At 43.0% G+C, this 21,703-nt stretch overlaps 1 protein-coding gene across 3 annotated transcripts in view; it reads left to right on the forward strand.

The window, feature by feature from the left end:
- The window catches only part of CAMK1D (calcium/calmodulin dependent protein kinase ID), a 221,640-nt gene that overhangs the window by 98,182 nt on the left and 101,755 nt on the right, over positions 1–21,703 (forward strand). The gene's annotated exons all lie outside the window — the stretch shown is intronic.

Raw genomic sequence — 21,703 nt, forward strand, 5'->3', positions numbered from 1 at the left:
AGCAGTGACTGACAAGTGTGACTGACGGGTTGTTCAGCCCGTCACCGGCAGACAAGATCAGCCGAGTTTAAATGATGCTGAAAATGTTTTGAGAAATGCTTTGGTTTTCTTTTGTATTAATCCAGCCGGATGACTGTGAAATGGCAAAGAAGAGGAGTTAGGCTGGAGTAAAAGCGGTGATGCCCTGCAAAAACCCTTACCCACTAATAATGTCAGCAGTTGGGTCATCACCTCTAAGGGGAGTGAGAGTGAGGTTGTTATTTCCAGGTGCTTAAAGCACTTGATACACTGATTGTTGTAAAACTAATTAGGCATGCTACAGATTGCTCAAGGTGACAGTGGTAGCCTGTAGTAGCTCTGTCACCTCTGCTCTATCAGAGTTGACCACAGAGTGCAAGTTTTTCCTGACATAAATCAGACATAAATGAACAGCTCAGGACTGCGATGGGTTCAGAGCAGTCATTAGAGGCTTGATCCATACCTCTTCCTTACCTTGTGCCCCGAAGGCAGGATTCATCTCACCTGGCTTGAGACACTTGGATCTGAACTTTTCACCCTTGACTTCCTTTCTAGTTAGTGGAAGGAGATGAGTAACTTTAAGATAGGTCCATATGACCTGTTTCAGATTTCTAAAAGCAGCTTTTCTTCTAATTTAATTCAAAGTAGCACAATTATATAGAAGTCTACATTGGACTGGGGCAACCAAATTCCTGCTGCTCTGCTGTACCTAGTGGGACTTCTTGCCTCAGCTCTGGGTCATGTAGAAGTTGGTGGCTCATCGTCTGAGCACTGAAAAGCAAAAACTGATCCTAAATGTTTAACTAGATACTTAGATACACTAAATGCTCAAGCAACGTAAGCCAAAGGAGCAGGTTCCAGGGCAAACTCAGCTGTCTCAGGAGGCAGAGGGGATCCTTAGCAGCAGAGGGGAGCAAGTGGGGCTCCAGACAGCTACAAGGATTTGTTGCAGTTGCTTTGCCATTGCTGGACCCGTATGAGTTAAACACCCAGTTATAACTGCAGCAAGTTGGCTTGCTGCATAGAGGTACTGAGAACCTGTCATAAAGCTAAAACCATTGCATCTCCATGACCAGGTAATAAGGGCCAATACCAGGCAGCTTGAACCAGTCTTTGTCTCTGTGGGTCTGTCCCCTGATACTCATACATTGCTATATGAGCAGAAGAGGCAGCACCCAGGCTGGGCTATTTGTGCTGTGATGGTAGGAGAGGGAGTAGGCAGAAAATTTCTTAATTCCATGCAATTAGATCTGCTTGGTCTCTTGTCCTGTGCACGCTAGGGCCATGAGATTTTTCCTTTTTTATCTCCTGATGTCATCTACTTAGCTGTTGCTAATACAAACTTTGCATATTATTGTATTTATTCTGAAAATAGGCATCTTTGCTAGCAGATGCAGCATTGAATTTGTATGCACCACCAAGAAAATGCTTAGAAAATAACAAACTGGTTCTGCCTGGGATTGAGGAGAGGAGATACCAGCCTATTTCTCTGTTCAATAAATTATCTGCTTCAAAACCTGTCAGTAGAAATATATTTGAGAGGGGTGGAGTGGGTCCTGAGCAGCAGTTGCTAAGCTCCAAAGGTATCTAAGTGCCTTGCTTTTGTTTCTGATAGCTTCATACTGCGTAGGGATGGTTAGTGTGTGTGTTGCCTAATTAGTGGGTAGGATGCCAGGGCCCCAGGCTGCCCTGGATGGCTGCGAGGAGCCACAGCTGTAACGTGCCATGCACTGAACCGGCCACTTCTGGGGAGGATGTGCTCAGAGGATGCCTGGAGGGAGGGATTTGTCCCTCTTCCCTGCAAGGAGTGCACAGAGACATAGAGGATGGATGCAAAGCAGATATAAATCAGCACGTGTGCTGACCCCATTCTCTTTCTGTTTTTGCATCATGATTTTGGGGGATGCTTGAACTCCGATGGGGTTAAAGTCCTAAATGACAGCCTGCAAAGCTGAAATGCAAGCAAACTCCTTGTGTGCTCCTTGAGGCTGCCTGTCAGACAGGCGCCTACCAGGGGGCCACAAATACACTCACTGCACCCTCTGCCAGCTCTCTGAGCTGCTCGTGCTCCTGTGTGTGTGGTGAGCAGGTTTTTGGGGACAGTCAGAGATGGTGCTGGCTGTGTACTTTGCACCTTTTGTGCCCTCTGGAGGAGGATTGTCCTCCTCTTGGTCCTGCCAGACCACCCACATCTGGCAGATTCAAGATGCAGAAGGGTTTGGATGATGCAGTCTGTTGAAGCTGCATTTAAATAATATATTTTAAATTCAGGACTGAAAGTCTATGTGTGGAGTACTATAGGAAGCAGAACCTGGTGGTGAAAGCATGAACCTAATGACCAAAACCCTTGCATCACCTCTCATTTCTGCTGCTGGCTTCCAGCATGACCTGAAGTGCCTTCCGTCTGAAATAGCTGTTGTCTGTGATACAGCCAAAAGCCTTTAAATAAAAAGTTTTACCTGCAGAACCTTTGCTTTCCTTTCCTCATGTCAGCAGATGGAGAAGAGTGGGTCCAAGAGGGGAAGTTTCTGGTCTGGACTTTTAATGCAAAATCATTGCAGCGTCCTGTCAGCCCTTCTCTGGCTCAGTTAAAAAACAAAACAGACAAAAAAAAATTGGAAGTGTTAAACCAAATATTCCTTGCTGGGGAAGGCCGGTGGTCCCCACACGTAGTTCATGGAAGGTAGGAGATTTTATCTTTTGGATGCTCTCTGTCTGTGGGCTTGGCCGCTGTTGTTGCCAAAACAAAATGACACATTTTAAAAGCGATGTTCTGCTAACAGAGGAGCTGCCAGCCAACTGATCTGCATGTTTGTGTGAGTGCCAGAGTGAATCATGCTCCCTCCAACATTTTATTTTTCCAGCCATGGCCAACAAATCTGTTCTTAAAAAAGAAAAAAGACGGAAGAGCCGTTAAGTCAATATTTACGCCTAGCAACCTTAACAGGGTTCTTCCAATATGGACTCTCTTGTTTCCCGTGGAAATCCATGGCAACATTCCCCGAAGACTCAGATGGGTGGGGATGCAGTGGGAAGGAGCTCGCTGTTGGACGCAGTGCTGGCAGAGACGAAGTCTGCAGCTAATCCGGGAGCCCCAGCCTGATGAATTCTTTCGGCCCCATTTCAGCAAAGAATTTAAGCATGTGCCCAGTTCTAGGTGATAATTCATCCCTCTGAAATCAACTCATCCGCCTGAAATCAGTTCATTCCTTTCGATTTGAGCTCACCTTGCTGATCTCAGGGCTAAAGGGATGCTTCATGGAAGGGGGAAAAATCCCACCGGGCACCTCTGTTCGAGTCCGCATCAGGAGGGGAGTTTTCTTAGTGTCCCCAGTCCATGCCCAGGTGATGGGCTGGTGCACAAGGACTGCTGTGTCTCATAGCTGTGTGCTGGCTGCATGTAGCTGGACACGGTGCAAAAGGTTGCATCTCAACACAAAACCAAGTGAGAAGCTGGGCTGCATCAGCTGCTCAAGGTTTATTTCTTTTGCAGTGGAAAATGTACTATTTTTTAGAGTCTGTTTGAGGAAGGAAACTGGATCCCTAGGGTAGGACTATCACATCTCTGTGAGCTGCCTGCTGCAACCCAGCACACTGTGTTACACAAACTTTTTCTGACCTGAGATATGGGCGGTTTCATAACCTGCTCAGAAAGCAACCCATTTCTGTTTTTAAGCAGAAAGGTAAATGCAATTGCTTCCATTGTTTGCTGTAGAATAGTGGAAATTTCTTCCCCGTATGGTAATTGTGCAGGTGTGAACATGCTGAAAGATGAATTGGCTGTTAGACGGGCTCCTGAAGGCAGTAGGTGGTGTGAAGAGCTGGACTGCAGTGAGCATCAGTTTGAGGCTCTAGTGAAGTAGAGAAAAACAACCTTGTAAGAGAAAAATATACCTGATATATGTTTTTTTTTCTTTCTTCTTTTCTTTCCTTTTTTTTTTTTTAATCACTAAGAAACTTTCCAGATGGTGGTATGTTATCGGGGTAATACTGCACAATCAGACGGGTTCGGTGCTGAGTCAGAAGAAGGCAAGGGAAGGAATCAATGCAGGTGTATTAATTGTAGCGGCCATGTGCACAAATTAGAGTCTTGTTAAACAAATGCTGTTTAGCTAGAAAATCAGACACTGCTTTAGCTAGTTTCTGCTGAATGGGGATTTTAAGAATCTTTTATAAACTACTTAGGTATCTCCCACTCTCATCACCTGCTCTTTACTCTCCTAGATCCTCTGGGAGAGGCACCATAAAATTCCTCATTACAAATCCAAGCCTAATTGCAGTGAAGCCATTTTTCCTGTTAAACAGCGTGATCAAACCATTTCTAGCAGGTCAGCTGTATTTCTGCCTGTGCTTTCCATTCCCATTTCTTTGGAAGAGGTGCTGGGTGTTCGGGCAGTGATTCATGCTCTGACGGCTGCTTTTCTCCTTATATGCCTGCACCTATGGCCAGGAGCTGCTGCTATTATAAGGAGGGAGAGAGGCACCCTCCTGCAAAGTTTGCAAAACCCATCTCCAAAACCCCAAAAAACAGAGATTAAAAGTTTTCATCAAGCAGGTGAAAGCATGGGCGTGCTTGGTAGCACCATTCCTGACATTAAAGGGGACATCTTTGATAAGGAATATAGAAAAATCACCCCGTCTCAAGGTGGCGAAGGAGAATCTGAAGGCTAAAAGGAGAATTTCAGAAGTCACACTGGTTTGCTCCATTTTGGTAGCCCATTGACAACCTCCCCCTAAAACCTTTCTGTCCCCCGCTCTTACCTCTGCAAGGACTTACCCCTCCCAGGCTAACCCCATAGCCTCTGGGAAGCCAAATCCATGTTCAGTTTTGAAACCCATTAGTCACCCCTTATTAAACTCTTCTGTGCAATTTAACTCAGAATAAAAGGCTACATTAATTCTGAGTAAAATTGATCAGGCAGAAGTTTAATGTACCTTAACACAAATTTGGGCACCTAATTAATTCGGCTGAACGTTCCTGAGTGACTTTGTGGGACGGATCCTCCTATTCAAGTGGTGAATGTTTCTGAGTCAAAAAAACAAAGCCCTTGCAGGCCTGGATGGTACTCTGCTCTACTTTCCCAGTCCACAGTCTCTGCTGGTGTCCACCAGTTCTCTCCTATAGGAATTATTTTTCTGTGAGAGGTCACCCAGCCAGAGTACAGGGCCAGCTAAATTGAAGAGACACTCAGATCCTGTGCTGATAGATTTAATTTTTAGTGTAAAAACAATGTTTTTAGTGTAAAAACAATGGTAATTAGATTGTGCAGCTGGTGTGTAACAGAACAACTGTGGGATTGAGGTTTAAGAGGTTAATGACTAATTAGGACTTGATGCCCCAGCAGTGAGAGCTCTTTTCCTTTAAAGAAATGAATGGGATGGTTAAGAAAAGAAAACAAAAACACCACCAACAAAAGCCAAAACACTTGGCACCTCTGTCTATCAGGTAACATTATTTCTCTGAAGCTTTACTTACCCTATAGACAAAACAGGCTTGCTGCTTTTTTTTTTTCCCTCCTATTTTCCCCCACCCTGTGAATAATGGTGAGAAGTTAGGCTGCCTCAGCAAGAACTGCAGAGACAGCTGGTTGTTATATTAAGTAATCACTTTCAGAGAAAGCTTTTATGTAGATTGACTTGCTAAAACCTGGCTTGCTCATGCCGTTGCTGTTGCGCCGGGGTGACAGGAGGCTGGCTCTGCCCTCCCCGTGAGGCCACACTCTGAGCTCTGCTAATTGCAAATCCAGGGTGTCCCAAAAAATGCATCCCCAGCACTACCCTGCGGATTGATTGGGGTGCCCAGATGTGAAGTTGCTGGGCAAAGGGGTGATCCTGGGTGGTGTCGTTAATGATGTCGATGTCAATGGCAGAAGAGTAGGGCTCCAAGAGAATATATCTGTTGCTGTCACACGTGGGTGGGCTTCATCCTTTGGAGCCACTGTTACTACTGTAGGCATGACCCCAAGAGAGGCACGTTAGGCATGGAAAGGAGCCAGGATCTACAGCACAGCAGGGTAGGGGCCATTTGGGCATGCCTCGAGGCTGACATCAGCTTTAAGCCATGAGATCATCTTCCGAATCAAGGAAGTGCAAACAGCATGAATTTCCCTTCTCAGGTGTCAGGCAAAAGTGAATCTGACCCTATATATATAGGTATGGCACAGGACAGCTCTGCCTTGGCACTACGAGGTGACTTCTTGCTAAGCTGCTTATTTTGCTGTGAGGAATTCATGCTGGTGGAGAAAAAAAAACAACTGAAACAAAGCTGAGATCACTGAGATGCTGAAAACTTTGCAGGGGAAGACTTTGCAGCCGGGACTGCCCAGATCGTGTTTCATGCTAGATTAGATGTAAGCAGATGTACAGAAGCAGATCAAGGCATCTTAAAAATCCTAAAATACATGAGAAAGAAAGAAATCCCTTCTGAAAGAGTAAACACAAACAAAATCCCCAATGTCTTCTCTAGTCTTATGGTTTTATTTGCATGCAGCATGCTCCTAAATAGCTATGGTGAGCCTGTGTTCCTGCCTGATCTTCTCCAGTGTGCATGCAGACCAGCGTGCTCCTTGAAGGAGGTTACGGTGAGAAGTCATTGCAGCCTAATTGCTGGGTGACAACGTGGCTGTCCTCCCTTCTGGGGAGCACTGGCTTACCAAATCTCCCTTGCATAGCCGTTCTTCTTCAAGGTCAGCCCATACCCTGACCCAACTCAAAAGACGGGCCCCAAGAGATGGGGGCAGGTCAGGGGGATGAAAGGGCATCGGAGCTCAGAGCTCCAGCCTGAGAAATAATTTGGTGCATTTTGGAAGAAACAGCTGCTTTCTGAAATGGTTGCTCCAAGATGATTTCAGATTAGAAGAATGGGTTTTTCAGCCTTAGCTGGAGCCTGCTTCTGTGCCAAATATCTGTTTTATGTGGACCTCATTCTGTGCATAGCTGCAGTCACAAAGCCGGGGTCCTTTCACAGCTCCTAGCTAAAGGATGAGAATATATACCCTATTTTCATGTATTTATTACTCAGGAAGATGGTTACCATTGTATTTCGGCGATACAAGTACCTGATTATATGCGCTGTTGTCTGTTACCTAAAAGGAACGAATTGTTAAGAGGCATAAAGCCTCTTTAATAAGATCTAACAGTTTGATAAACGACTCAGCTTTATATCTGGATGCATCAGGTCTGCCTTTGTCACTCCCACATGTTCGAAGCTAAGAGTCACCTTATTTGCAAGCACCTTCAGCTGGGGCCTATGAAGCTCACAGGAGCTAAGGTGGACCTGTCTGTGTATGGGAGGACACACATCTGTGAGACCAACCCAAGAGGTGGTAGACATGGGGTAAAATTTAGAGTATGCAGGGTTTGGGGTAATAACAGGGAAAGTGTTTTCACAAGTGCTAGCACCCAGATAGATCTTTCAGGATCTGTCAGTTCCTAGAATCTGATAAAGATGTGGTCCTAGGTGACTTCATTGGGTAAAATACTTCCTCTTGTTTTTTGTTTTTGTTGGTTTTCACAGAGTTCTTCATAGGTCATCTGGAATATTCTACCCAAAACTAAGTTGTTGATTTTTGTCCCCGTGAAAGTAATTTCTTCATCTGGAAAAAGTTTAAAAGGCTATTTAAAGGTCTCACGGTATTTACAAAGTGAATATGTCCTTGTCAACATGCTATCAACAAATTGCATTTTGCCTGTCTTTTCTAATTTAATCTTGAATTATTAACTGGAGGAATTAAATGTTAAATATTAAGCTATTGTGATGTCCTGTTAAATATTAAGCTATTTCAATGTCCTGTTGGGAGCCAGTTAGCTTAACCGTAAGATGACCATATTTTAATGAAGGGCAAGTTACTTACATACACAGTCCAAACACCTCTATGATATTTTTCAATCTCACTTTCATGTTATTAAAATCCGTGGCGTTAATTTACATAGTGCTGGAGAGTAGCAAATTAGGGTATAATTTTCAAAGCACTGCATAAAGTAAACCAAGTAAATGCAAGGTAGGATTCATCCGGCCAGCTGGAAGCATCCTCAAGGTACACAGCTGCATCTGAGCTCACATCTCACTTGTGGAAATCATCAAATATGCATTTCTAAGTGGATCAGAATGTACAGGGGAAAAAAAAACACAACACAAGTATTCAAAAAATGTCAGTTCAAGAAGGTAGAAAAACAGAAATCTCATCAGAAATGACAGTTTTCATGAGCACTCCTTGTCCAAAGCAGTTGTTTGCTCTCAGCAGCATGCTAAAATGCTCTGTGAATACAAGTTACTGCATTTTAGGCCTCCGTTATATGGAATTAGACCAGTAGTGTTATTGGTGGGCATATGAGCTTGGTGTGAATTTAAGAAATCTGTTGGCAACTTCTGCCTTCTATTTTCATTTAGAGAAGATGAATCACACTTACATTTTGTCCCTCAGTAAGGTCATGATTCCAGGTATCTTGAACCAGACTTTGGCATGGGGGGGCTAGCTCTGACCATAAGAAGATGGGTAAATATTTGTACTCCGTCCCACTTCCAGTTGCACCAGGTCAAACCTAACAGCAGCCTCTGTGTTTTGAACACATCCTGGATTGACGACTGCATAAATTAACTGGTATTTGGCCAACCAAGCCCACAGTTGTCATCTGTACTACATATTGATTCAGTCTTACAATGCTTACTCATACAACACTTTGTGCTCAGTAGGAGTTTTCCTGGGGAAAAAAAAAAAAAAAAAAAGATATGCGGGTATGGACTTTGTCTTTGACCAAGGAAAGAGCTACCACAGTTTTGTTCTGAAATAAAAATTCATTTTTTACAAAAATCAGAAATTCAATTTCTTATCATGCCTTACATTCATAAGGCATTGACTTAAGCAGAATAGATTGTTTTTATTCTGAAGTGAGAGTGGTCATGGTAGAAGGCTGTGCTTCTGCAACTAGAGGACTTTAAACCTATTAATCAAATCAGTTTTCAAAGTAAAGCCTAATATTTTCTCTCATTATATCCATGTTTCTGTGTCTCTGGTTTTCAGATATATTGCCCAGTTCTTAAACCTCTCTAAGTGCACAAATCTGTGGGTTAGTTTTAATACTGACAATTTGTAAGTGGCCTATGAAATCATTTCCCTAAGGAAATGTGGCAGCTAGCTCTTGCTTTGCCAGATATTTTATCAAATTAAAATTATGGAGCATTACATTAAACAGGGATGTTGTTGCCTCCTTTACTTCCTCATTATTATTTTTTCCCCCGGAAAGTAGACATAGGTGAATTCAAGCTTTCTTAGAGAAAAAATAATCTTTTTTTGAAGGCATTTTCAAATACCTTAACGGAATTCATTTCTTCTTCTTTAGAGTTTTTTCAAAATCTTTGAGAAGGAATATTATTAGCAAGAAGCATCAGATAATAATCTAATGTATTTTATAGCTCCACACTGACTCGGAAACAACTGACAAATGCATAACAGTGAAGTGTGCCAGACATGTTTATACACACCAGCACTGACTCCTTCTGAGATTAGTCCAAAATTTCTATATATAATTCATTGGGGTCCCACCAAATGGATTAACAGCCTGCTTCAAATATCTTCATACCTTTGTGACGTCTGCTGTCTCAACTGATGCACCAGGGATTAAATTGGGACCCTTTTGGACTGGTACATATGTGTCTGTACAGCCCCAACTAAGCAGCCCCTCTCAGCAGGCAACTGGAACAGATTCAGACCATGGTGGACCAGGCACTGAGCACAAGGGTTGACTCCTGCTGACAAAATTGTTTGAAAAATACACCACCATGGGTTTGCTTTTCAGCTGTTTCAGACCTTTTTTTTCTTTCTTTCTTTCTTTTCTCCATCCACTGAAAGCAGAGGAGTCCACATGCAGCAGCCGTATTTGGCATCGCACACTTTGCCAAGATGCAGCTCTCCGGAGCGATGCAATCTGGTTACTCCCATGTCTGCTGTAAACTCAGTAATTAGAACAGAAAACAGAGGCTGTTCACAACTTTTCTCTTAAAAGGGAGAATACAGGGTTTCTGACTGCATACAAAGAGGAAAAGGCTTTTTCTGTTAGTTTTTAAATGCTCTGTTTGTGAGTCACAACAAATATGTGAATGTGGCATGAACCACAAAGACGTAGTTTTTATTGGCATTTATATAGAAACGGCAGTTCTTCCCTTTCTAAAGATAAAACGTTGCTGTGATGGTGATGGCTGCCTGCTTTTAGCTTTGCTACACGTGGGTGCTGGAAGGGAAGCCAAAAACATTGGTGAACTTTGAAACTTTTCCTTCTGTGTTCCTTGGGCACATGAGAGCGTTTCCTTCGGGTAGGGCGGCGGCGTGCCCCACAGTGTTTAGGTCTTGAAGGCATTGTCCTTCCCTTTTATGGTGTACAAAGCCACATCCAGGCCATGTGGCATCAGCATGGGTAAACGAGCGCTCGTCGTTAACAAATAGACATGGGTAATATGATCTAATGCTATTCTGGTCAATAGGAAAATTCAAAGCCGTTGAACTTGGTTACATGACTCTTCAAGGCTCCCTTGAGAATCTCAGCCCAAAGCAAAAGTGGAAAGAAGCCCAAAGCTGAGGGTTGCGGGGTTTTACCTTGTGCGGTCATGCAGTGAGCACGTAGGGCTGTGTGCACAGCAGATGTGCTGTACAGCACCCACTCCCGTTTTCCTAAACTTCTATATCAGAAAAAAAAAAGGGCAAGAGCCCACATATGTGGATTTCCTCTTCCAAATGAAGAGGAAATCTCTTCCATCTCCAATCCCATGTAAGTCCAGCACAGCCAAGCCAACATGGGAGCCCAGCTTTGCCATTGGGATAGCTCTCCACCACCTCTGGGTGATGGGTGGGAGCAGTGGGGCCAGGGGTGGGAACAGTGGGGTTTACGGTGTTACTGCTGATTTAGGCTGCTGTGGCTGAGTCCGGACTTCACCCTGCAGAAGGGGAACCTGCCAGGGACTGGCCATATCTACTCTTCTCTCTCCGTGTAGCTTTGGAGCTGGAGCAAGGGAATCCAAAAAACTTCTTCTGTAAAAGGAATGTGGTCTCCATCTTACAAAATGGGGTTTTCTCCTCCTAGATCTTGCTGCTGGCATTCAGTTGGTTTTCCTTCTAGAAACAGAAAAGACCAGGCACAAAGTTCACCATCAAACTTCACCCCAAAAAGATGGGGATGGATGGCACATAAATGTTTTCTCCTCTGGGTTCTGATTTACTATGGGGGCCCTGAATTGCTGACTTTGTTTAAAATTCCTTCTTTCATTGGAAGCATATGTTTCTGATTTTCTTTCTTATGATGACACAGTTTGCACTCTTACCCAAGAGCTGTTTTCTTAATAGGACCAACTATATTTGGAATCACTCTGAATTGCTCTTGAAATGGAAGATTGATGTCAGTATTTCTGGCAGTTTTTCACTGTTTTTCTTTCTTTCCTTTTTTTTTTTTTTTTTTTTTTTAAATCCCTGTAGTTGAGTGTAAAATAACTGTTCAAGCTGGGAGCACCTATACCACTTTACTTGAACATGATTTGATTTGCTTCATTTCAATGCTGTATATGCTCCTAGTGTAGCTGACACAGGTAAATGCATTAGCAGCGCAATTGGTGGAGGATTTTGTAGAATGGATACATCAATGAGTATAGAAAGTTATGCTTTGCATCAGTTTACATACAAGGAAGACTTATAAGCTTTAGAGAACTGAGTCATGTACCAATTCTCACATCCATGTGATGAGGGTAGATGTGAGTTGCATTTTTAAAATCATCTGCACAGGAGAGGGATCTGGATCCCAGTGAAAACCCCTAGACAAGGGATGTTAGGAGAACTCTTAGTTTTGCTAGTCAGCTACAAAATTTCCTATATCACAATTATGCCTTCTATCTATGTAGGTTACAACTGTTTTCTGTCTTGGGGCTTCCAGTCCTTTGCTGTTTTGGACCATAAACCAAGAAGAAATCAGCCCTAGCTCTCATGACCCAGTTGCTTGGAGTCCCTTGGTTAACATTTCAGTCCCTCCCGGCACAGTCCCTGGCCTTCTGCTTGCCTGAAGGCAGCAGCTCAGAAATCAGGCACACCCTGGAGCATCTCAAAGCACGGGGCTTGCAGCCTCTTTAGTATAGATTGTATTTTTAACCCAAATCACTTGTCAGAACAGGTCTTTCACCATTTTGGAAACCTCTTTAAGACTTTTGAAAAAGATCAGCACACCTCTTTCAAGGAGAAAACCAAACCAAACCGAACCAAAAAAAAAACAGGACCTGAACTGCCCAAAATCTTGGGCTCATTTTGAGCTGGAGTTTAGGCTTAGGAAAGCCATGTAAAATCAAGCCAATCCCTTTAAAAACAAGTACTTAATTCTGGAAAGAGAAATTCACTCATCTGGCCTGACCTTCTGCACCATGTGGGCTATGGGATTTCATCTGTTTACGTAGATGATGATAGCTGGATTTGACTAGTAGTTAGGAAGGTAGCCAGGCTTGGTTCTGCCTGATGGGAAGTCTCCTGTTGTTCACTGGAACTGTGAAGGCATACTTTGTACTCCTATTTAAAAAAAAAAACACACCCTACTAATTCCCGTTTGTTTGGATTTAACTTCTTTACAGAGTTCTTTTCCGTGTGTGTTTCTTGATGTATTAAAAAATCTGGTATTAGTTTAATTTTCTCCCCATATGGGTTCTTGTTTTCTCTAATCACTCTAATTTCAATAAGCAGAATTTTGTAGAGTTCTTTATAGGCACTGGCTGGTACTTGGGGAATGTTTTGGTCCTTCCCCATGTGTAATCTGCAGCAAGAAGTGTTCTCACGGCACATCGTGATTTATAGGGAGAGTGACAGGAGGAAAAAATGCATTTGAGAGCACTGTAATGCTGAAAAGAACACTTGATTTGGTGATAAAACTCAGCTGTGTTTTGTCTTCATTTATAAAGTAGGTAGAGGCGACCTGGGGAGCACAGTGAGGCTGTGGGGGTAAGACATGGCAGGGCCCCACGGCCAAGGACATGAAGTATGTGGAAATTGAGCAAAAAGAGGGGTTTCAGTGGGGGAATCAGCTCCTTGACTGCTGTGGCCAATTTGCTTCTTGTTTTTAGGAAAATGGAAAAGCGAAAGCCCAAGAGCTTATTCTAGAAATGGCTTTATAATAGTGGTTTTCAACCATTTGAATAGGTGTGTACTTTTCGTTTTTTACTCAGAGGTTTGCACACCCCAGGGTGGAAACCACCTCTCTGAGGCATGGGGGGATGAAAAGAAACGTTAAAAAAGCACCCTCTAGAGAAAGCAGAAGCTAGCCATGGCAAGTTAAAACCAATACAGCAGAACAACGTTGGGTGCCTCTAGTAGCAGTACAGTTGCTGAGGAGTTAATATCAGACACAGTTTTCAGGAAATCCCTGTACATGTATTTTTCCTGGTAAGTACCTGAGCCCACAGCATTATTCATCAGCCTTGCAGGAACCACAGCCAGCCCTTGCCTGTTGCTGCACTGTGGTTTTCCTAAGAATCACAGTGAAGGTAAGCTTAAAAAAAAAAAAAAAGGCAGATAAGGCATTCTTCCCCAGCATGAAGACTGCATGAGAAAACAGGACTTTTCTCCTCCTATTCTGGGCTAAACTTTTAATTTGGAGGGTCCTAAAAGAGCATCTCCTCCCTGAGACTCCTCCTGCAGCCGTGCATACCACAGGGCTCGTCGGGTCGTTGCAGAGCCCCACTGAAATAACATTTGAAACAAAATCATAAGCACTGCTGAGTTACATAAATATCAGCACTTGGCACTGTTATCTAGAGCCAAAAGTATTGCTGGGATAAAACAGTTAATTAAAAACTGCTTTGCAGTGCTGTGCATCTCCTTGTACTAAGACTGAAGTGGAACATCATGAGTAGTTGGTCAAGCTGTTTTGTAAGCAGTATTCGTCGTGCTTTCTCCTCTTTAATTTTGATAATATTGAGAAATTATGCTGCTGATCAAAGAAGTTGCATAGAGTCTGCTATGGTGGGACCAGAAGTTTTTCTGTAGCTCTGCTAGGAAACCTTACTTGTCCTATAGTGTAACAAAAGTGCTCCTTGCTTGTAGTTTATGCTTGCAGTATTCCACCCTTCCCAGGGGCGCATAGCACATGCAGACATTACTCTAAATAGAAAATATATTTATACATGACACATGGCCACATAGATGTTTTATGACTGAATAATTCAAGAGAAAAGAGGAATGATGGAAGTATGGGAACAAAAAGTCAAGATTCAAGAAAAGAGTTTCACCAACTTGCATTCTGAAAGAGGTTCCCAAACAGTTAATTCCTGTGGTCAAGAAGTGTTGTCAAGTGCTAGGAATACGAACTGGAGCTGTGAATCCACTTGCAAAGTCTTTATTTGTTCAAAATTGTCTTTAGTATTTTATAGACAGTGGAATTTTACAGTTGCACTCTGGAAGCTATAAGAAGCCAAGGGAAATGGTGTGCCAGATCATACCTGCACTCGAGGAAGCGTTTTCCAAGTGTCATCAAAGGTGCGTCTCTACAGTTGAGACACAGGGACAGATTCCAGCCATAGTCATGGCTGGAAAACGAACTGAAAACACCCCACATGGACAAGGGCTTGAACTTCCACCAGTGTTCATTGCCTGAGTCAGTGGGGGTTCAGGTGCTCATATCATGGGCTAACCCAATGTGCACTTTGTGGGCACGGCTTGAGCTAGTGCTTCCCAGTCCTCCCCGTTCTGCAGCCAGATGCCCACGAGGATTTGTGTCAACCTGAGAAAGCTAGTTTTGTGTGTACGTTGCCTCTTACAGAGCACAGTGTGCGCCGTGTAATACAAAATAGATTTGTCTGTAAACGATGCTGACCTTTACCGCGGAGCGGTCTGCTTGAAAAGAATGCCCTGAGGAGACATATTCCACCGAGTAGACAACACTGTGTGATTTCTGTAATTTGTGTGTGGTATTTCTGACTTAGGAAAGGCTAAGCCATTTCATTGCTGTTGCTTCCCACCAGACACCTTAACACCTTCCTGCCCAGGCCCTGGCTGGTACTGCTGTTGTAAGCCAGGTTATTTCAGTAGGGGTAGAGGTGTGAAGTGTAGTTCTCCCATAAGGAACTCCGCTATTTTTGCTGTTTCCTCTGGTTGGAGTTAATGGGGTTACTCACACAAGTTAACTGTCTACTATGAGCAGAAAAGTGCAAGCCATTGTTGTGATGTGCACTGTGGTACGGACCATAGTATAAACCCATTTATTTGTCAAGAGAGTGCAAATGTCTCAACATTTCCTATTCCCAGAGGAACAATCTTTAAGCATCGTGGCTCATAGTGGTCCCTCACCACAGTATCTTGGCATTGTGTCTGCAACACTGCAAACAATGAAGTACATAATATATATATATTATTTTTTCTCTGCTTTAAGGGAGGTGGCAATGTTTTCTGTGGGAAAAACTTACTCGAACAAACAGATCTTTCAGCCGATTTGATGGGACATAAGTAAAAATTATCATTTGGTTTGCGGTGGTGCTTCAGGGCTGAAATCCTGGACTAAGGTCTTGTAATAGTGATTCCCATAGAAAAACAAAACAAAACATAATTTCACCAAGTCACATACAGTGTCTTTCCTGCTCTTCTTCAAGAAGCTCACTTAGAGCTTTGGATCAGCTTCTGAGATATCTTTCCTCCTTTTTCCTTGGACCTGTCAAACCAGTCATGTCTGAAAGCTACTACTGAAATAAGTCTGGTAGAAAGGAGCATACTCTCTTGGTTAGTGTAAGCTTAATTTACTATGAGAGTTTTTTAGATTAGTACCAAAAACTGGTCTTGATCCCCTACACAGCAGGGCACTGGCACAGGCTGAAATGCTGTGGTGTGATGCAGTGCATGGATGTTTGATCACCCCATGGGGAGAATGAAACTAGGCAGCCAGCCCTGTTTCTTTGTTAACTCTTTGATCAGATATGGGAAAGGCAAATATTCTCACCAGGAGTCAGGGTAGTGATCAAGTCCTTTTGTTTCTGTCCTGGGAACTGGAAATGCTCCTACCTTGCTCAAGACATTGCCTGTCCTCAAATGGTTAAGTGCTGATGTTTGCATGAGTTATTTCCCTCTTCTGGGTGTTAAGTGTTAAGCACTAAATGATGCATGAGCCCCATTGGAGGGAAGTGATACATTCTGCACACAGACTGTTTATTTTTCACTGATGATTTTATTCTGGTAGCCAGGTGTGGTTCCAGGCTAATATGACATGCTAAGCAGGTCCGGAGCAAAGCAGTCATTTACGCTCCTCTAAACAAACACCTCCTCTAATTACTGTTTTAAAGGTGATCTCACATAGCAAGAAGCAATAGCAAATAATTGTATAGGGTGGGACACATGTCAATCTGGCACTGGAGTGAAAGAGAACGTCTTGAAGTTGTAACAACTTGTCTTTATACTTGGCATGCTGCTTTGCTTGCCCCGAATTTAGCAAGAACTTGGGTGATATTTCTCAGGAAATTTTGTTATCTTAGGGATCAGTGTCTGTCCCAACTGCAAAAAAGGTCTTTTTTTTTGTTTTTTTAATCACTTTGTCTCTGCTTTATGTTTTTTACTTTAATTATTTGCCTTTTCCATGCATATTTTAACAGGTGAGCACTTGTAAGGTCAAATGGGGACTAAATGGGGCTCTCCTGTTGTAAAGACACAAGATGCTGTAGGTTGTTTGAAGAGCCCATCTCTGCAGGAAGGGTTGTAATAAGCTCTTAACAGCCACAAATAGATGAAGAGGGTGATCCAATCAGGCAGTCATCAAAGAGTTACACCTTGAGGAATATGCAAGCATGGCAAGCCAAAGACTCTTAATAATTAAGATTGCAGTCAACTTTCATTATAAAGCCCAACTTTTGATCCTCTCTTCTCCCCCCTGGTCACAGCTTGCAAAACTTAATTGGCCTTGAAGATGACATATTTATTTTGAAAAAGGTTGCTTTGATTTCTGCATTGTGAAAAGGAAATTAATCCAATTCATTTTTAGTGACAGACCACTAGACAAGTTGGCATTTGTCGAACACTCCAGCTTGATCTTCTGAAGTTTCTAATCCTTACCTTTACGGTACCATCGGCAGTGATGCTGGGTGAGTTATGGGCCTTGGGCAACATCATTCTCTGCTCTCCTTTATGCAGGATAGTAATGACAGTGGCTTCAATTTGAGCTTACTTTTTTAGCTCATGTGTTGACTAGCAAAGTTAGAAGATCTCCCAGGCACTGTGTTGGAGATGAGAGCTATATAATTTTTATTATTTATTGAGTTTCCCTAAGAATTCCCCAAATGTTCTTTATGCTATCACTTTAAAAATATATATATGAAATTATTTAAACATATCAGGTAAACTATTATATGAGATTGCCTTGTCTCCTGTTTATTTAGCTTGAGATAGTTTCTTTTGTATTTGCATGAAGCCTTTCTGTCATTTCTGTTACACATTTTGCATATTATAAAACACTCTTCCTTGCAGACAGAGAGGAAAGCAATGTGCCTGAAAAAAACAACCCGTTAAAAAAACATCCTAGCACACAGGAACATTGTAGTCCATAGTTATTTAAAGATTTGGTCAGAAGTCCCTGTCATCTGATCGTTCCACGTTTCAACAAAACGCGTCTAATATCAGCACTGACTGCAGACATATGTTGTAGCAATGTGGTCGGCAGTGGGGCTCATGTAGCAACACTTAAGATAATACCCAGAGAGATAACTGGCAAAGAGCACGGAGATATAAAGAACAGAGAAGGGGAAAAAGGGCATTTTTAGCTGCACTGCACTGGATGGATCAGTGCGGTTCACCACCAAACACCTGTTTAAATTTCAGAAAACAAGCACTTGTTTAAACAATTTCTTTCCAGGAGAATTCAGTCAGAGGCTTCTTCATTCAGACGCTTCCAGGATGGTTATTTATTCTTCATCCAAAAATATTTTAGTTTCATCAGAGGGAACTGTAGCATGTTCCAGCTAGCAATAACTTGAATTTACACAGAAAAACATTGCATCCTGCCTTGGCAATAAACAGGAACTTTAGAAAATGTATGTTCCCTTTCCAAAGTGTGATTGCTTGTGATACGTCAAGAATTGCATGCAGACTGAGGGACGTAGCTGTTGTTTGTGTGAGTATCATGCACAACTGAGTTTACATATTTGATACGATCCTGTCTGACTCCAAGGAGATAAATGAAATTAAGTTCTCAGAAGGGAAGTAATTAGGCCATGAAACAATGGCAAAGATAAGGCACTATGGGAGAAAATGTCCTTGAATAAATAGGGAGTGGAGGGAGCTCTTAGTGGAGAAATACAGGTTTCCTTAGCTCCAAATATATTAGCAAGGCTGAGGCTCTTCAAAATTAAAATGAGAACCAGTGGGACTGCTACAGATCTAAGATCCTGGCTTTGGGAAGAGGAGGGACAGATTGGTGGGGGAACAGTGCTGTCAAGAAATCTCCATCAGAGAGTGGGAGGAAGGACTGCAAGGTGGGATAGATCCAAGCTTCATCCTTTTTTCTTGCTTGCCACAGACATTCTGTGAAATAGTGTGTTGGCTTAAAGAGAAAAGAGGCTGAGAGGTGCCAGACGTAGATGGACGATTTGTATCTGGAAAACAAGGAGTCTGCCCATTGGAAATGAGTGGCGAGAGGGTTTGGCCAGTGGCCTTCAACCTAGTGAGAGGTGGGAGAGGAGGAAAAAATGCTTGGCAAAGTGTGCTGGCTGTTGACATGAATTAATTTCTTCTAAAACGGAGTGAATTCCCAGCCCTGAAATCTGCCTTTGAAGCAAATGAGACAACAGATTTTTATTATTATGCCTGACCTTTAGTTAAACAAAAAATAAATGCTACCACAAGGAAATGCTGGCTAATCTTCCTTTTAAATTATCTAATAGCAAAACTTGTTTGTTTGGAGAACAGGGCTCTAAATCTCTTCCTAGTTACGTTAATTTTATATCTGTTTAATTTCTTTGACTTCAACAAGGTTGTTTCTGAATTAAAATCTAACTGGTTGTAATTAGCTATTAGCACGAGCAGCTTGCAAACAGTGCCAGTGGGATGCTGAAGGGTTTTTTGTGTGGATCATCCAGAGCATCAGGAAACTCACAGTTGTGAGAAGCAATGGCCTGTTCTCAGTTCAAATGCCAGAAAGTAGCTCTTGTTCCATCCTATCAGGTTCACGTGAGCCCTGCATCCCTAAAGGGATGGATATTGCTTGGTTTTCTCATTGGATAAGAGATGATGTTGGGGTTGGCACTATGCATGGGAGGAATCCTCTTTCTCACAGAGTACATTTAATCATACTGAATGCTTAGAAGTTACTTGAGTTTAAAATAGGTCATTGTCTTAAATGGACTGATTTTCAAAAATACTTAACACTCCCCATTTCAAGGGCACTCAGCTGGAAATCAGGGGTCTCTGCATTAGAAATCCATGAAGATTTGACTAATCTGTAGGTGAGGTTTCTCAGGATAGATGGGAGCAGATGGTCATGCCAAGGGGTGGGGAGGTAGGAGCTTTGCATCAACTCTGGACCATGGTCTGAAGCTCGGTAAAGAACTTGGCTTCTTGATTTCAGCTGTTGGTCTCATTCCCTGCCGTGGATGGACACTTCATTCACAAACAAACCCATCAGCCTGTTTATAAAACAATGAAAAGTAAATCCTGTTTGAAATGGAGGATTAACATCGTCAAGGGCCTGGAGTGAGCAGAGAGGGTGCACACACATCTGTCTGTTCTCTTGTTCTCTGCTGCAAACCATCACAATGACGTCTTAATAATGCACCAGGTAGATTAGGAATTGCTAGTTCTTTTCTGAACTTAATGGTGTGTTAATGACTTTGCTTTTGCTGTTATAAAATGCAGTCCATACACATACCTGCTTAATGTTTCATAGCTAATTTTACACTTCGATGTTTGAAGCTTCTTTTTGATATAATTTGGGGGTGTAATAAGAAGGCAGCGAGGTGTTTTAGTCTGGGAAGGAGTTAGCAACATTTGCCAGAGGGTTGTGTTCTGGCTTTTTCTAACCACCTTTAGAAATGCTTTTCACAGCTGATGTCCCCAGCAGGCACATACACAGGCACACTCTAGAACGAGGCAGCATCTTACGCGGCGGGTGGTTTCATCCCAGGAGGCAGCTGGCAGAGTTATTTTCAGAAGGCAAACTCCTTCCTCGGGGTTTCTGCAAGGGAGAGGAAGTTTTCGGTAGGAGCTATGCTCACAGTCTGCCAAGTCAGCATATCCTCAGCCTGCTCTGCTTATGCTGCGTTCCCAGCTGGCGTATCTATCTCAATGGGTGCTAAGAGAGAGAAATCTCAGCTCATTTCCAGGTCTGTAGTTCCCTCCCTTGGTGAATTTTTCCACTTTCAAGGGCCATTTCTACTTTAATCAACTGAAAGTTGAGTTCCTTTGGACCATTAGACATCTGTGTTCTTCCTCCCAAGTGGATTGCTATTCTGGAGAAAAAGAAATGGAGGTTGTTTATCTGCAGCAATCTTTGGCCAAGTCCCACCTTCAAACTGTAGCATTGTTATTTGGAAGGAAAAGGAAACACTGAGAGCCAGAGTAGGATGCAGATTTACTTAGTGTGGTCCAAGGCTTGTGGAAATGATCCACAGAAGGAGCTGGAAACCTTGGAGGAGCCTTCCAGAAAGTCAAAATGCTGGATGGAGATTTGCCCAGAATTAAGCAAGGCTCTATGGAGCTTCGTGACCTTCCTCTGAGCTGTATGTTAGCTGCCTCTGTTCATTCCGCAACCAGACCCTACAGCTCTTTCTGGAGATAGGCACCCAGTTGGGAGGGATGCACTGCTTTGGAGAAGTACACCTGGCAGCTCACCAGTTCCACCTCCCTGGGGGGGTTTGCAGCCAGCCACCAGACTAGAGAACCTCCTGGGTTTGGGTGTTTTCACCCATTTCTATTGAAATTGGCACCAGGCATTGGGAGCACAGGATTCAGGGGTCAGAAGGGGACCAACCCATAGGGTGATCACTTAGTTGGGGCTGGGAGCAGGGAGATCTCTTTTCTGCTCCACTCCAGGGACTACATCCACTGTCTTCACAGGCATTGGATCAGGAGCAGAAAGGTTGCTGATAGGTAGAATCTGTTAAATGTGGAGCAAAAATTGTTTGTGCTGCAGGGAAACGTGGTAGGGGAGATTGGCACAGGCAGATGAGAGCACAAGGAATCAGAAAGATCTATTGGCCACTCTCCCCTTAGCAAAGGTTTTTAGGAGCCTTCACTGATGGTCACTCTAAGTAAAAGGATAGGTCCAAAACACATGGACATCCAGCAAGTATAACATGCAGCATAAAGGTACTTGTTTGAAACTCTTGTTCTTTTCCTGTTGGGCACCGCCACCTCGCTGGAAGTAAGGAATGAATATTCAGTGATATAGGTAAGATGGGGAGCAGGCTAAGAAGGTTGTTGAAGATGGTGATGAATGTGTTACGTTTCAGGGAATAGATAGTGGTAGAGCCAACAGGTACTGTGCAATGAATAACACAGACTAGGAAATAAATGTTTTATGTTTCAGGGAGTATGTAGAATTGCCAGGTAGTGTGCAACGAATAACACAGACTAGGAAATGTGCTTTGCTGCTGTATGAGTGCATGAAAAAAAACAGAGAGGAGACTGCAGTAACCATAATATGTACATCTGGGGCTCTCCCCTCCCCTTCCTCTTAGCACATGTCCCTGATTGTCCCT

Source organism: Anser brachyrhynchus, assembly GCF_964034855.1.
Source record: "Anser brachyrhynchus genome assembly, chromosome: 1".
NCBI classification, from domain to species: domain Eukaryota; kingdom Metazoa; phylum Chordata; class Aves; order Anseriformes; family Anatidae; genus Anser; species Anser brachyrhynchus.